Source organism: Orcinus orca, chromosome 16, assembly GCF_937001465.1.
Source record: "Orcinus orca chromosome 16, mOrcOrc1.1, whole genome shotgun sequence".
NCBI lineage: Eukaryota > Metazoa > Chordata > Mammalia > Artiodactyla > Delphinidae > Orcinus > Orcinus orca.
In genome coordinates, this window is record NC_064574.1 from 31,702,124 (window position 1) to 31,719,584 (window position 17,461).

Here is a 17,461-nt window from a genome sequence, read left to right on the forward strand (position 1 = left end):
CTGAAGTGGGTCTCTTGTAGACAACATATATATGGGTCTTGTTTTTATATCCATTGAGCCAATCTTTGTCTTTTGGTGGGAGCATTTAGTCCATTTACTTTTTTTTTTTTATGATGTTACAGTGTTATTTTTTTTTTAACATCTTTATTGGGGTACAATTGCTTTACAATGGTGTGTTAGTTTCTGCTTTATAACAAAGTGAATCAGTCATACATAAACATATGTTCCCATATCTCTTCCCTCTTGCATCTCCCTCCCTCCCACCCTCCCTATCCCACCCCTCCAGGCTGTCACAAAGCACCGAGCCAATATCACTGTGCCATGCGGCTGCTTCCCACTAGCTATCTACCTTACTACGTTTGTTAGTGTGTATATGTCCATGACTCTCTCTCGCCCTGTCACGGCTCACCCTTCCCCCTCCCCATATCTTCAAGTCTGTTCTCTAGGAGGTCTGCGTCTTTATTCCTGCCTTACCCCTAGGTTCTTCATGACATTTTTTTTTCTTAAATTCCATATATATGTGTTAGCATACGGTATTTGTCTTTTTCTTTCTGACTTACTTCACTCTGTATGACAGACTCTAGGTCTATCCACCTCATTACAAATAGCTCAATTTCGTTTCTTTTTATGGCTGAGTAATATTCCATTGTATATATGTGCCACATCTTCTTTATCCATTCATCCGATGATGGGCACTTAGGTTGTTTCCATCTCCGGGCTATTGTAAATGGAGCTACAATGAACATTTTGGTACATGACTATTTTTGAATTTCGGTTTTCTCAGGGTATATGCCCAGTAGTGGGATTGCTGGGTCATATGGTAGCTCTATTTGTAGTTTTTTAAGGAACCTCCATACTGTTCTCCATAGTGGCTGAACCAATTCACATTCCCACCAGCAGTGCAAGAGTGTTCCCTTTTCTCCACACCCTCTCCAGCATTTATTGTTTCTAGATTTTTTGATGATGGCCATTCTGACTGGTGTGAGATGATATCTCATTGTAGTTTTGATTTGCATTTCTCTAATGATTAATGATGTTGAGCATTCTTTCATGTGTTTGTTGGCAGTCTGTATATCTTCTTTGGAGAAATGTCTATTTAGGTCTTCTGCCCATTTTTGGATTGGGTTGTTTGTTTTCTTGTTATTGAGCTGCATGAGCTGCTTGTAAATTTTGGAGATTAATCCTTTGTCGGTTGCTTCATTTGCAAATATTTTCTCCCATTCTGAGGGTTGTCTTTTGGTCTTGTTTATGGTTTCCTTTGCTGTGCAAAAGCTTTGAAGTTTCAATAGGTCCCATTTGTTTATTTTTGTTTTTATTTCCATTACTCTAGGAGGTGGGTCAGAAAGGATCTTGCTGTGATTTATGTCATAGAGTGTTCTGCCTATGTTTTCCTCTAAGAGTTTGATAGTTTCTGGCCTTACATTTAGGTCTTTAATCCATTTTGAGCTTATTTTTGTGTATGGTGTTAGGGAGTGATCTAATCTCATACTTTTACATGTACCTGTCCAGTTTTCCCAGCACCACTTATTGAAGAGGCTTTCCTTTCTCCACTGTACATTACTGCCACCTTTATCAAAGATAAGGTGTCCATATGTGCATGGGTTTATCTCTGGGCTTTCTATCCTGTTCCATTGATCTATCTTTCTGTTTCTGTGCCAGTACCATACTGTCTTGATAACTGTAGCTTTGTAGTATAGTCTGAAGTCAGGGAGCCTGATTCCTCCAGTTCCTTCTTTCATTCTCAAGATTGCTTTGGATATTCGGGGTGTTTTGTGTTTCCATACAAATTGCAAAATTTTTTGTTCTAGTTCTGTGAAAAATACCAGTGGTAGTTTGATAGGGATTGCATTGAATCTATAGATTGCTTTGGGTAGTAGAGTCATTTTCACAATGTTGATTCTTCCAATCCAAGAACATGGTATATCTCTCCATCTATTTGTATCATCTTTAATTTCTTTCATCAGTGTCTTATAATTTTCTGCATACAGGTCTTTTGTCTCCTTAGGTAGGTTTATTCCTAGATATTTTATTCTTTTTGTTGCAATGGTAAATGGGAGTGTTTTCTTGATTTCACTTTCAGATTTTTCATCATTAGTATATAGGAATGCCAGAGATTTCTGTGCATTAATTTTGTATCCTGCCACTTTACCAAATTCATTGATTAGCTCTAGTAGTTTTCTGGTAGCATCTTTAGGGTTCTCTATGTATGGGATCATGTCATCTGTAAAGAGTGACAGCTTTACTTCTTCTTTTCTGATTTGGATTCCTTTTATTTCCTTTTCTTCTCTGATTGCTGTGGCTAAAACTTCCAAAACTATGTTGAATAAGAGTGGTGAGAGTGGGCAACCTTGTCTTGTTCCTGATCTTAGTGGAAATGCTTTCAGTTTTTCACCATTGAGGATGATGTTGGCTGTGGGCTTGTCATATATGGCCTTTATTATGTTGAGGAAATTTCCCTCTATGCCTACTTTCTGCAGGGTTTTTATCATAAATGGGTGTTGAATTTTGTCAAAAGCTTTCTCTGCATCTATTAAGATGATCATATGGTTTTTCTCCTTCAGTTTGTTAATATGGTTTATCACATTGATAGATTTGCGTATATTGAAGAATCCTTGCATTCCTGGAATAAACTCCACTTGATCATGGTGTATGATCCTTTTAATGTGCTGTTGGATTCTGTTTGCTAGTATTTCGTTGAGGATTTTTGCATCTATGTTCATCAGTGATATTGGCCTGTAGTTTTCTTTCTTTGTGACATCCTTGTCTGGTTTTGGTATCAAGGTGATGGTGGCCTCGTAGAAGGAGTTTGGGAGTGTTCCTCCCTCTGCTATATTTTGGAAGAGTTTGAGAAGGATAGGTGTTAGCTCTTCTCTAAATGTTTGATAGAATTCGCCTGTGAAGCCATCTGGTCCTGGGCTTTTCTTTGTTGGAAGATTTTTAATCACAGTTTCAATTTCAGTGCTTGTGTTTGGTCTGTTCATATTTTCTATTTCTTCCTCATTCAGTCTTGGCAGGTTGTGCATTTCTAAGAATTTGTCCATTTCTTCCAGATTGTCCATTTTATTGGCATAGAGTTGCTTGTAGTAATCTCTCATGATCTCTTTTATTTCTTCAGTGTCATTTGTTACCTCTCCTTTTTCATTTCTAATTCTATTGATTTGAGTCTTCTCCCTTTTTTTCTTGATGAGTCTGGCTAGTGGTTTATCTATTTTGTTTATCTTCTCAAAGAACCAGCTTTTAGTTTTATTGATCTTTGTTATTGTTTCCTTCATTTCTTTTTCATTTATTTCTGATCTGATTTTTATGATTTCTTTCCTTCTGCTAGCTTTGGGGTATTTTTGTTCTTCTTTCTCTAATTGCTTGAGGTGCAAGGTTAGGTTGTTTATTCGAGATGTTTCCTGCTTCTTAAGGTGGGCTTGTATTGCTATAAACTTCCCCCTTAGAACTGCTTTTGCTGCATCCCACAGGTTTTGGGTCGTTGTGTCTCCATTGTCATTTGTTTCTAGGTATTTTTTGATTTCCTCTTTGATTTCTTCAGTGATCACTTCATTATTAAGTAGTGTATTGTTTAGCCTCCATGTGTTTGTATTTTTTACAGATCTTTTCCTGTAATTGATATCTAGTCTCATGGCGTTGTGGTCAGAAAAGATACTTGATACAATTTCAATTTTCTTAAATTTACCAAGGCTTGATTTGTGACCTAAGATATGATCTATCCTGGAGAATGTTCCATGAGCACTTGAGAAAAATGTGTATTCTGTTGTTTTTGGATAGAGTGTCCTATAAATATCAATTAAGTCCATCTTGTTTAATGTATCATTTAAAGCTTGTGTTTCCTTATTTAGTTTCATTTTGGATGATCTGTCCATGGGTGAAAGTGGGGTGTTTAAGTCCCCTACTATGAATGTGTTACTGTCGATTTCCCCTTTTATGGCTGTTAGTATTTGCCTTATGTATTGAGGTGCTCCTTTGTTGGGTGCATAAATATTTACAATTGTTATATCTTCTTCTTGGATCGATCCCTTGATCATTATGTAGTGTCCTTCTTTGTCTCTTCTAATAGTCCTTATTTTAAAGTCTATTTTGTCTGATATGAGAATTGCTACTCCAGCTTTCTTTTGGTTTCCATTTGCATGCAATATCTTTTTCCATCCCCTTACTTTCAGTCTGTATGTGTCTCTAGGTCTGAAGTGGGTCTCTTGTAGACAGCATATATAAGGGTCTTCTTTTTGTATCCATTCAGCTAATCTGTGTCTTTTGGTGGGAGCATTTAGTCCATTTACATTTAAGGTAATTATCGATATGCATGTTCCTATTCCCATTTTCTAAATTGTTTTGGGTTCGTTATTATAGGTCTTTTCCTTCTCTTGTGTTTCTTGCCTAGAGAAGATCCTTTAGCATTTGTTGTAAAGCTGGTTTGGTGGTGCTGAACTCTCTCAGCTTTTGCTGTCTGTAAAAGTTTTAATTTCTCCATCAAACCTGAATGAGATCCTTGCTGGGTAGAGTAGTCTTGGCTGCAGGTTTTTCTCCTTCATCACTTTCAGTATGTCCTGCCACTCCCTTCTGGCTTGTAGGGTTTCTGCTGAGAGATCAGCTGTTAACCTTATGGGGATTCCCTTATGTGTTATTTGTTATTTTTCCCTTGCTGCTTTTAATATGCTTTCTTTGTATTTAATTTTTGACAGTTTGATTAATATGTGTCTTGGCGTATTTCTCCTTGGATTTATCCTGTATGGGACTCTCTGTGCTTCCTGGACTTGATTAACTATTTCCTTTCCCATATTAGAGGAGTTTTCAACTATAATCTCTTCAAATATTTTCTCAGTCCCTTTCTTTTTCTCTTCTTCTTCTGGAACCCCTATAATTCGAATGTTGGTGCATTTAATGTTGTCCCAGAGGTCTCTGAGACTGTCCTCAGTTCTTTTCATTCTTTTTTCTTTATTCTGCTCTGCAGTAGTTATTTCCACTATTTTATCTTCCAGGTCACTTATCCGTTCTTCTGCCTCAGTTATTCTCTATTGATCCCATCTAGAGTACTTTTAATTTCATTTATTGTGTTGTTCATCATTGCTTGTTTCATCTTTAGTTCTTCTAGGTCCTTGTTAACTGATTCTTGCATTTTGTCCATTCTATTGTCCATTCTATCTCCAAGATTTCGGATCAACCTTACTATCATTATTCTGAATTCTTTTTCAGGTAGACTGCCTATTTCCTCTTCATTTGTTAGGTCTGGTGCATTTTTATCTTGCTCCTTTATCTGCTGTGTGTTTCCTGTCTTCTCATTTTGGTTATCTTACTGTGTGTGTGGTCTCCTTTTTGCAGGCTGCAGGTTCGTAGTTCCTCCTGTTTTTGATGTCTGTCTCCAGTGGCTAAGGTTGGTTCAGTGGGTTGTGTAGGCTTCCTGGTGGAGGGGACTAGTGCCTGTGTTGTGGTGGATTAGGCTGGATCTTGTCTCTCTAGTGGGCAGGTTCACGTCTGGTGGTGTGTTTTGGGGTGTCTGTGGCCTTATTATTTTAGGCAGCCTCTCTGCTAATGGGTGGGGTTGTGTTCCTGTTTTGCTACTTGTTTGGCATAGGTTTTCCAGCACTGTGGCTTGCTGGTCGTTGAGTGAAGCTGGGTGCTGGTGTTAAGATGGAGGTCTCTGGGAGATTTTCGCCATTTGATATTATGTGGAGCTGGGAGGTCTCTTGTTGACCAGTGTCCTGAAGTTGGCTCTCCTACCTCAGAGGCAGAGCCCTGCCTCCTGGCTGGAGCACCAAGAGCTTTTCATCCACACGACTCAGGATAAAAGGGAGAAAAAGTAGAGGGAATTAGTAGAAGTATGAGGAAAGAAAGAAGGAAAGGAGGATAGGAAGGAAGGAAGAAAGAAAGAAAGAAGCAAAGAAGGAAAGAAGGAAAGAAAGGAGGGAGGGAGGGAGGGAGGAAGGAAGGAAAGAGGGAAAGAAGGAAAAAAGACAGAAAGAAAGAAGATACAGTAAAAATAAAATAAAGTATAATAAAGTTATTGAATTAAAAAATTCTTATTTAGAAAAAAAAAAGGGGGACGGATAGAACCTTAGGACAAATTTTGGAAGCAAAGCTATACTGACAAAATCTTACACAGAAGCATACACATACACCCTCACTAAAAGAGGTAAATGAGGAAAAATCATAAATCTTGCTGTCAGAGACCACCACCTCCTCAATTTGGGATGATTCGTTGTCTAAAGGAGGGAAGGAAGGAAGGAAGGAAAGAAAGAAAGAAAGAAAGAAAGAAAGAAAGAAAGAAAGAAAGAAAGAAAGAAAGAAAGAAAGAAAGAAAGAAAGAAAGAAAGAAAGAAGGTAAAGTATAATAACGTTATTAAAATTAATTATTAAGAAAAAAAATTTAAAAAAAACATGGACGGATAGAACCGTAGGACAAATGGTGGAAGCAAGACTATACAGACAAGATCTCACACAGAAGCATACACATACACATTCACAAAAAGAGGAAAAGGGAAAAAATCATAGATCTTGCTCCTAAAGTCCACTTCCTTAATTTGGGATGATTGGTTGTCTATTCAGGTATTCCACAGATGCAGGGTATATCAAGTTGATTGTGGAGCTTTAATCCGCTGCTTCTGAGGCTGCTGGGAGAGATTTCCCTTTCTCTTCTTTGTTCTCACAGCTCCCAGGGCTCAGCTTTGGATTTGGCCCTGCCACTGCGTGTAGGTCGCTGGAGGGCGTCTGTTTTTTGCTCAGACAGAATGGGGTTAAAAGAGCCGCTGATTCGGGGGCTCTGGCGCACTCAGGCCGGCGGGGATGGAGGGGCACGGAGTGCGGGGCGGGCCTGCGGTGGCAAAGGCCGGCGTGACTTTGCACCAGCCTGAGGCGCGCTGTGCGTTCTCCCGGGGAAGTTGTCCCTGGATCCCGGGAACCTGGCAGTGGCGGGCTGCACAGGCTCCGCGGAAGAGGGGTGTGGAGAGTGACCTGTGCTCGCACACAGGCCCCTTGGTGGCGGCAGCAGCAGCCGCCTTAACGTCTCCCGCCCGCCTCTGGGGTCCGCGCTTTCAGCCGCGGCTCGCGCCCGTCTCTGGGGTTCGAGCTTTTAGCCGCGGCTCGCGCCCGTCTCTGGAGCTCCTTTAAGCAGCGCTCTTAAACCCCTCTCCTCATGCCCCAGGAAACAAAGAGGGAAGGAAAAGTCTCCTGCCTCTTCGGCAGGTGCAGACTTTTCCCCGGACTCCCTCCCGGCTAGCTGTGGTGCACTAACCCCTTCAGGCTATGTTCAAGCCGCCAACCCCAGTCCTTTCCCTGCGCTCCGTCCGAAACCGAAACCTGAGCCTCAGAGCCTCAGCTCGCAGCCCCGCCCGCCCCGGCGGGTGAGCAGACAAGCCTCTCGGGCTGGTGAGTGCCGGTCGGCACCGATCCTCTGTGCGGGAATCTCCCCGCTTTGCCCTCCGCACCCGTTGCTGTGCACTCCTCCGCGGCTTCGAAGCTCCCCCCCCGCCTCCCGCAGTCTCCGCCCGCAAAGGGGCTTCCTAGTGTGTGGAAACTTTTCCTCCTTCACAGCTCCCTCCCGCTGGTGCAGGTGTCGTCCCTATTCTTTTGTCTCTGTTTTTTCTTTTTTTCTTTTGCCCTACCCAGGTATGTGGGGAGTTTCTTGCCTTTTGGGAGGTCTGAGGTCTTCTGCCAGCCTTCAGTAGGTGTTCTGTAGGAGCTGTTCCACGTGTAGATGTATTTCTGGTGTATCTGTGGGGAGGAAGGTGATCTCCGCGTCTTACTCTTCCGCCATCTTCCGCCTTCTCAGTCCATTTACATTTAAGGTAATTATTGATATGTATGTTCCTATTCCCATTTTCTTAATTGTTTTGTGTTCATTATTGTAGGTCTTTCCCTTCTCTTGTGTTTCTTGCCTAGAGAAGGTCCTTTAGCATTTGTTGTAAAGCTGGTTTGGTGGTGCTGAATTCTCTCAGCTTTTGCTTGTCTGTAAAGGTTTTAATTTCTCCATCAAACCTGAATGAGATCCTTGCTGGGTAGAGTAATCTTGGTTGTAGGTTTTTCTCCTTCATCACTTTAAATATGTCCTGCCAGTCCCTTCTGGCTTGCAGAGTTTCTGCTGAAAGATCAGTTGTTAATCTTATGGGGGTTCCCTTTTGTGTTATTTGTTTTTTTTCCCTTGCTGCTTTTAATATGTTTTCTTTGTATTTAATTTCTGACAGTTTGATTAATATGTTTCTTGGTGTATTTATCCTTAGATTTATCCTCTATGGGACTCCTTGTGCTTCCTGGATTTGATTAACTATTTCCTTTCCCATATTAGGGAAGTTTTAACTATAATCTCTTTAAATATTTTCTCAGTCCCTTTCTTTTTCTCTTCTTTTTCTGGAACCCCTATGATTCAAATGTTGGTGCATTTAATGTTTTCCCAGAGGTCTCTGAGACTGTCCTCAGTCCTTTTCATTCTTTTTTCTTTATTCTGCTCTGTAGTAGTTATTTCCACTATTTTATCTTCCAGGTCACTTATCCGTTCTTCTGCCTCAGTTTTTCTGCTATTGATCCCATCTATAGTATTTTTAATTTCATTTATTATGTTGTTCATCCATTGTTTGTTTCATCTTTAGTTCTTCTAGGTCCTTGTTAAATGTTTCTTGCATTTTGTCTATTCTATTTCCAAGATTTTGGATCATCTTTATTATCATTATTCTGAATTATTTTTCAGTTAGACTGCCTATTTCCTCTTCATTTGTTAGGTCTGGTGGGTTTTTATCTTGCTCCTTCATCTGCTGTGTGTTTTTCTGTCTTCTCATTTTGCTTATCTTACTGTGTTTGGGGTCTCCTTTTTGTAGGCTGCAGGTTCATATTTCCCATTGTTTTTGGTGTCTTTCCCCAGTGGCTAAGGTTGGTTCAGTGGGTTGTGTAGGCTTCCTGTTGGAGGGGACTAGTGCCTGTGTTCTGGTGGATGAGGCTGGATCTTGTCTTTCTGGTGGGCAGGTCCACATCTGTTGGTGTGTTTTGGGGTGTCTGTGGACTTATTATGATTTTAGGCAACCTCTCTGCTAATGGGTGGAGCTGTGTTCCTGTCTTGCTAGTTGTTTGGCATAGGGTGTCCATCACTGTAGCTTGCTGGTCGTTGAGTGAAGCTGGGTGCTGGTGTTGAGATGGAGATCTCTGGGAGATTTTCGCCATTTGATGTTACATGGAGGTGGGGGGTGTCTTGTGGACCAGTGTCCTGGAGTTGGCTCTCCCTCCTCAGAGGCAGAGCCCTGACTCCTGGCTGGAGCACCAAGAGCCTTTCATCCACATGGCTCAGAATAAAAGGGTGAAAAAGTAGAAAGAAAGAATTAGTAGAAGTAGAAAGAAAGGATGAAAGAAGAAAGGAGGGAGGGAGGGAAGGAAGAAAAAAGAAAGAAAGAAGATAAAGTATAATAAAATAAAGTAAGGTAAAATATAATAAAGTTATTAAAATAGAAAATAATTATTAAGAAAAAAAAAGCGGACGGATAGAACCCTAGGACAAATGGTGGAAGCAAAGCTATACAGACAAAATCTCACACAGAAGCATACACATATACACTCACAAAAAGAGGAAAAGGGGAAAAAAATCATAAATCTTGCTCTCAAAGTCCACCTCCTCAATTTGGGATGATTCGTTGTCTATTCATATATTCCACAAATGCAGGGTACATCACGTTGATTGTGGAGCTTTAATCCGCTGCTTCTGAGGCTGCTGGGAGAGATTTCCCTTTCTCTTCTTTGTTCTCACAGCTCCCAGGGGCTCAGCTTTGGATTTGGCCCCGCCTCTGCGTGTAGGTCGCCAGAGGCCGTCTGTTCTTCGCTCAGACAGGACGGGGTTAAAGGAGCAGCTGCTCGGGGACTCTGGCTCACTCAGGCCAGGGGGAGGGAGGGGCACGGAGTGTGGGGCGAGCCTGCGGCGGCAGAGGCCAGTGTGAAGTTGCACCAGCCTGAGGCGCGCCATGCGTTCTCCCGGGGAAGTTGTCCCTGGATCCCGGGACCCTGGCAGTGGCGGGCTGCACAGGCTCCCCGGAAGGGATGTGTAGAGAGTGACCTGTGCTTGCACACAGGCTTCTTGGTGGCGGCAGCAGCAGCCTTAGCGTCTCATGCCCGTCTCTGGGGTCCGTGCTTTTAGCCGCAGCGCGCGCCCATCTCTGGAGCTCCTTTAAGCAGCGCTCTTAATCCCCTCTCCTTGTGCACCAGGAAACAAAGAGGGAAGAAAAAGTCTCTTGTGTCTTCGGCAGGTCCAGACTTTTCCCCGGACTCCCTCACGGCTAGCCGTGGTGCACTAACCCCCTGCAGGCTGTGTTCACGCCGCCAACCCCAGTCCTTTCCCTGCGCTCCGACCGAAGCCCGAGCTTCAGCTCCCAGCCCCGCCTGCCCCGGCGGGGGAGCAGACAAGCCTCTCGGGCTTGTGAGTGCCGGTTGGCACCGATTCTCTGTGCGGGAATCTCTCCGCCTTGCCCTCCGCACCCCTTTTGCTGTGCTCTCCTCCGTGGCTCCGAAGCTTTTCCCATCCGCCACCCACCGTCTCCACCCGCGAAGGGGCTTCCTAGTGTGTGGAAACCTTTCCTCCTTCATGGCTCCCTCCCACTGGTGCAGGTCCCATCCCTATCCTTTTGTCTCTGTTTATTCTTTTTTCTTTTGCCCTACCCAGGTACGTGGGGAGTTTCTTGCATTTTGGGAGGTCTGAGGTCTTCTGCCAGCGTTCAGTAGGTGTTCTGTAGGAGTTGTTCCACGTGTAGATGTATTTCTGGTGTATCTGTGGGGAGGAAGGTGATCTCCGTGTCTTACTCTTCTGCCATCTTCCCCTCCAGCCTCTTGTAATTTTTAATTTTAATTTTCATGTTCATTTGTTATAAATGTACCTCCCACTTAAGACTATTAGCTCCATGGGGACAACACCTGTCTGTTCATTACTGTATATATCAATACCAAACACAAGACCTGACACATAATAAGTGTTCAATAAATGTTAGTTATTGTTTATTGAATTAATGTATATCCAATAGAAAGAATATCATTTTGCTATTTAAAATTCTGTTTTTGAAGACTTTTCAATGATGTATATCCTATAGTTATACGATTATCCTCCAAAGAGTGTGAATGATTGTGAATGTATTCATACAAAAATAGTCAAAGGAAACCTACCAAAGTATTAACAATGCCTGTTTCTGTGTGGAGGCATTATAGTTTATTTTTATTTGCATTTTTTAAAATATAATTTTCTGTATATTACATATTTACTCTAATATATTAGCCATATATTGCTTTCATAATCAGAAAACAAATTAAAATTTACTAAAAAGAGAGGGAGAGATTAGAGCTTAATTGTACTTCTCTTAGTGATGTAATGAGAAGATTCTAAAGAACATCAGAAATTGGAACAAAGCCTCGGCAACTGGCCAAAACATTCTAAGTTAGACATAGCTCCTCCTGGGCTTCCCTGTTCTCAGGGATCCCCAGGGTCTGTTGTTCCTTGCCTTCAGTAGGGTGTCTGACAAGCACAAGAGAGGCCAGGGCCAAGAGGAAGTAGTGGTGCCTTGGGGTTAGGCTGACCGGGAGGACATATAGCAGAGTGAAACCAGACAGTTACGTGGGAAGTTCAAGCCAAAGGCATCCTGGTCCATCATGGGTAGAACAGGTGAGCAGCTTGAGTAAATTCACAAGGTGCAATTTCACATTGTGGTGTACCTCTCTGGAGAGGAGATAATCTTGTAGCAAATGGGCAACTTGATTGCTGTTTGGATTTCACAGGTCAGAGGATATGCTGGGCCCTTCATATCCCAGAGTTCCACAGGGATGTCTCTTGAGGTGCAATGAAGGTCAAGGGAGAAGCTGGAAGGGACTTCCTATTCCCTGACTTCAATCAAAACAGTTCTACTATTATCTGTAAGAGCACATTAGAAGCAAAGGATTCCATTTCTTTAAAAAAGGAGGTGGGCATTTAAAATCAATGATAATGACGGCCTAAGACAGAAGTCTTTTGATGAGGGGAATGACATGTTCAACATGAAGTTGCCATTTAAACAACTTCCAGTGGGCCAGGATGCAAGACCAAGAGCAGTGAAGACAGACTGGAGGACAGGAGACTGGTGCAATAGGTGAATAATGTAATGGTGATACTACTACTACTACTACTACTACTACTACTTATTGAGCTAGACACTGTTCAAAGTACTTTACCTGTATGAACTCATTCATCTCCATAATAACTCAATGAGATAAATACCTTATTATCTCTAGTTTACAGCTGAGGGGACTGAGGCACAGAAATCTTAGATAATTCACCCAAAGTGACACAGAAAGAAAGAGGAAAAGGCAGGATGTGAGGCCATGTAGGCTGGCTTAAAGCCTGTGCTCTCCATCCTTGCCCAGAGGGAAGTTGAGGAAAAGTGCGTCTGGCTGGTAGACTAGATTGACATGACCTTTTCTATTATGCCCACTGTCACTTCATCTCTTGAACTTTAATCTGTGTTTAGTGGATTCAGGTTATTAGTCAGACTAATATGCTTCCAGGGCATAAGGGCAGATGGGATGTGTTGGGTAGTGTGGAGGAGGAGGGAATCAAAGTCATACTGAAATGTAGTCTGAAATCCTGGGCAGCACTGGTGCTGATGGAGCCAGGTAAATCAAGAGTAGGTGAATTTGAGTGCAGTGGGGGAAATGCTTTTCCAATTTGGGATGGTGAAGGGACTTGGAAGTGGGTGGGATCAGTGATGGTAATAACATCAACTATTATTTTGGAGCAGTGCTTCTGGATATTTAGGGTGCATCAGAATCCCCAGAGGGCATGGTAAACCCCAGATCTCTAGGATTCTTCCTCAGAGTTTCTGATTCAGTGGGTCTGGAGTGGGGCCTGAGAATCTGCATTTCTAACAAGTTCCCAGGTGATGCTGATGCTATTGTTTGACAAACCACACTGTTTTAGTGCTGTTTTAGAGTGTCACCCTCTCTGCAATGCACTTCCACATACACAGTAGCATGAATTCTTCTTAAACACTCCCTCTACTATACTTTGTGACTTTAGTGTTCTGAAAAATACACATAACTCATTTCCTATTGTTTCTATCTGATATCCTTTACCTTAATCATCAAAACTTCTGGATATCTGTTGTATATCTGTGTCTTTACATAAATTGTTCTTATTGTCTGCTACACTCTCCACAACCCTGGTTCCAAATTTATCTAATTTCTTTTCTTCCTTAAAAATGTACCTCCCATAGGGACTTCCCTGGTGGCATAGTAGTTAAGAATCCACCTGCCAATGCAGGGGACATGGGTTCGAGCCCTAGTCTGGGAAGATCCCACATGCTGTGGAGCAACTAAGCCCGTGTGCCACAACTACTGAGCCTGTGCTCTAGAGCCCGCGAGCCACACTACTGAGCCCACGTGCCTCAACTACTGAAACCCGCATGCCTAGAGCCCATGCTCCGCACCAAGAGAAGCCACTGCAATGAGAAGCCTGTGCACCGCAATGAAGAGTAGCCCCCACGCACAGCCATGAAGACCCAATGCAGCCAATAATAAATTAAAACATATAAATTAATTTTAAAAAATTTACCTCCCCTAGGAAGTTTCCTCTGACCCCCCAACCCGAGTCTGATTTGATTGCCCCTATTCTGTACTTCTATGACACTTTCTACCTTCCTCTTCTGAGCACAGTGTCTGGCATAAAGTAAATGCTCGATAAATATCCGATGAATTAAGTAAATGAATAAATCTCTCCCTCATCAGAACAACCATAACCTGTATCTTTTTCATGGTACATTCTAATAGCACACTGTAATCTCTAGAACAGGGATGGAAAATATGCTTTATCTTAGACTCTAGCTCCTATCAATTTCTGTGCAGAGGATTTTTGATGCCATATCTGGGCTCAGCAGAAAAGAACAATGATTGATTAATATTGTCTGTCACAGATAAAGACGTGGGAAATGGGGGTAATGGTGCTATATATATATACATATATATATATATATATATATATATATATATATATATATATATATATCACTCCTACTCTAGAGTGAATTGATTCTCCTCCCCACCTGTCCATACTAAGGATGAAGAGTTCAGATAAAACTCAAGCCTTAAGACACAACTGGGCCTAGCAAATTTTGCAGGGCTTTTGAGAAAGGAATACTGTGGTGCTGGGATAATTAAGGAGGGCTCTTTGTGTGTGTGGAGGGGTGCCCTCAGTAAAGGGAGTTCTCAGTATGTGGGCTAGCTGTTCAGACACCAAAAACTGATTCTTTTCAGAAGAAAATCAGATTGGCTGAGGAAATTTAGAATGTATGGCTCCAATGCAAGTACCCAGCATATAACCCAAGCTTCTTTCCTGTTATTCAGATTTCCAAAGGTAGGGAGCTCAGACTGGGAATCCTGGCCCTATGGATAGCTAATAGATCTTGACACCTTTGTGGACCAGGGCAGTTTCCAAATAAAAACCTGAATATCCTGGCTGGTTGTCATATTGAATTAGAGACTTTTGGTTCAGCTTGTTCCCCACTAGAGTTACTGCATATAGGGAATGTTCTGGTACTAAGGGGCCAGGGCAGGGCCAAAGAGGCAGAGTGGTGGACAGTTATAGCAAGACTACTGGCGTTGACAGATGAGGGCTCAATTTCCTTTGAGGGTGTTTCTAATCCAACAAGTTTGCTTTTTATTCCTTTTAAACCTCAATAAAACTTTTAAGTGGATCAATACCCTTGTTAAACAAATGTTTTCCACCTCTTGCCTAATTGAGGTCCCAATTATACTTTCTTCAAAATTTAATGGCAGGGCATTCAAGGCCCAGGACAAATTTAAGAAGGGGACTCTCCTTCCAGCCTCTAGATCATGTGATATGGGAATTGTTCTCTTGGACTCAGCCTTGAAATCTCTCTAACTTAGGTCTTCCTCAACAGATGCTCCAGCAACCCCTGAAAGACACTACCTGCATGGGTCCTTTGGCAAGGCTTCTCTCAACCTTTATGATCCAGTTTCTGCTCCAGCCTAGATTAGTTCTAGCTGGGATATAAGGCACATGTCTAAACATCTGGGACATCTTTGGTATACTTTTGTTGTATGTCTTCAAATAAATATTATGTTAAGGGACACAGGCCTATAGGACAATACCATCAAAATCCATACCATTTAAGGGTCATCGTGGGCCTCTGGGGTAACACCAAATGGAGGTAATATTGTGAATTCTTCCAAGAGGAAATATTAATAAAGACTATTTCATGATTATAAACAATTTTTCAGCCTATGGAATTTACCAAAGAGGTTGGCTATTTGTCACTCAGGGATGTTGAGGTTCCTGAAAGAGAATGATACAAATAACATTCTAATAGATCAGTTCCATGGTCAAATAAGTTTGGGAAATTGTACATGCCATGTTCCTTCTTGGGAGCCACAAGGCAGATATATCTATTAAAGACTCTGAGATTTTCTGCAGAAAGGAAAATGTATCCTTTTAACAATTTGGATTGCTTTGTTTTTCTCTTAATTATTTAAGTAGAATGAAAGGTCCATTAGGGTAAGAATTATGAGTTTGAACCAATGCACATTATCACCCATCCCACACTCAAAATTCTGAGAGGTTAACCCCTGCAATTCATGGCCTCCTTAGAGTGTCCAAGATACCTTTCTCTCCCAAACAGGTCCCCTTGTGGGTAAAGTCTTAAGACATATCTCCTTATTCTGTCCTGTGTTGGCCTCCTCCAGTGAACATCAGAGAGCAGCCAGGCCCTGCTTCTCAGGACTGGGAACTTTGAAAGAATAGCTATTTCAAGAAAAAGGTCATTCAGTATGCCTGAAGAAGATAGGTTACCATAGTGACAAATGAAACTTTCTTCCTTTGAAAACTAATACTATTTTTTCCCTATAGGAAACCATTTAGTGTGTAGAGAAGGCGGCTCTGACTGAGGCTTTTGTCAGCTATAGTCCTTTGGTCTTTGACTCTTTGTCAAAGTGTTAGACAATCCTGAGTGGTTTTTCGACAAAATGCCATGAGAAATCAAGTATACAGGTTGGGGTTGGTGGACTTGGAACCATTGCTGCCCCAATGTAACTTGTGGCATTAGTTTTACTAAAGGCACAGCTGAAAATTTGGAGCAAGAGTTTTGACACATTCACAGAAATCCTGTATCATTCAGTTATAATCCCAGTAGGGTCTTTTTTTTTCTTCCAGAAACTGATAAATTGTTAAGTTGTATGTGGAGATGCAAAGGCCCTAGAATATTAAAACAATATTGAAAGAGAACAACAAATTGGAGAACTTATACTACATGACTTTGAGACTAACTATGAAGCTACAGTAATCAAGAGTGTGTCATGCTGACATAAGGATCAACAAAGAGATATATGGAACAGAAGAAAGAACTCAGAAATAGACCTCACTTATATAGTCATTTAATTTTCAACAAAGGCATGAAAACAATCTAATGGAGAATGGGAAAGTCTATTTCAAAAATAGTCCTGGAACAACATATGTATATGGAAAAAAATCCCATTAACTCCTACCTCACACTATGCATAAAAATTGATTTGATGTGAACCATAGACCAAAAATGGGAAAGCTAAAACTATGAAACTGGTTTTATCAGCTTCTTGGTAATTGTGTGATATTTTTTTGTATCAGGGATGAAATTTTGAATGTTGCCTCTGTAGGTTTAATCTTTTCTCTACATTTAGAAAGAACCTCATTAGTTTCATCTTGAAAAGCATTATTTTACACTCTTTCTGGTTGGGGATGTGGGACTCATTTAATTTACTAAGGAGGTAATTGTACTGTATTTGAAAATCCCTTCAATGTTTAAATGTCTTCATGCTATTGTTCAGTTGAATGCCTTTGAGGAACTCAAACTGATAGACTGGAGTCAGAGAATAAATGTAGAGCGTTGGAAATATTAAGGGCTCAAGGATGACCCTCAAGTTTCTAACTTGTTGACTGGGTGTATTGTGAAGCCACTGAGATAGAGAATTTAGAACAAGAAGCAATTTTGAGGTGGGGAAGACTGAGAGCCATTTAAAATCTGTATCCATGGGACATACAAGTGGAAATGCTTAGGACTCTGAATCTGCTGTGAATTGTTGAAGGTCAGGACTGGAGGGATGGATCTGGAAGTTATCAGCATATGGGTGGCAGTTAAAACTAGAAAAGTATAAGGTCATTGCAGGAGACAGAGAGCAGTGGGTCTGGATTGATCTTCAAGGGGAAAGCAAAGGAAAAGGGTGCCCCAAAATAGAGAAGGAAGGGCCAGAAAGCTACCAGAAGGGTGCAATGATATGGAAGGGAAGAGAATGGAGCTTTTAAAGGAGGAAGGGGTGCTAAAGATGTAAAGAAATCTAGCAACCTTAGGGCTGATCATGGTATAGAGATAATGTGTGACTTTTGTGGAAGGATAGTAGGAGCAGGTTTGGTTCTGATTTCATAGGTAAAACAGTAACAAGTATTCTTGGAGGTGTAGATGAGTGGGAAAGGAGGGGAATTACAGAGCAG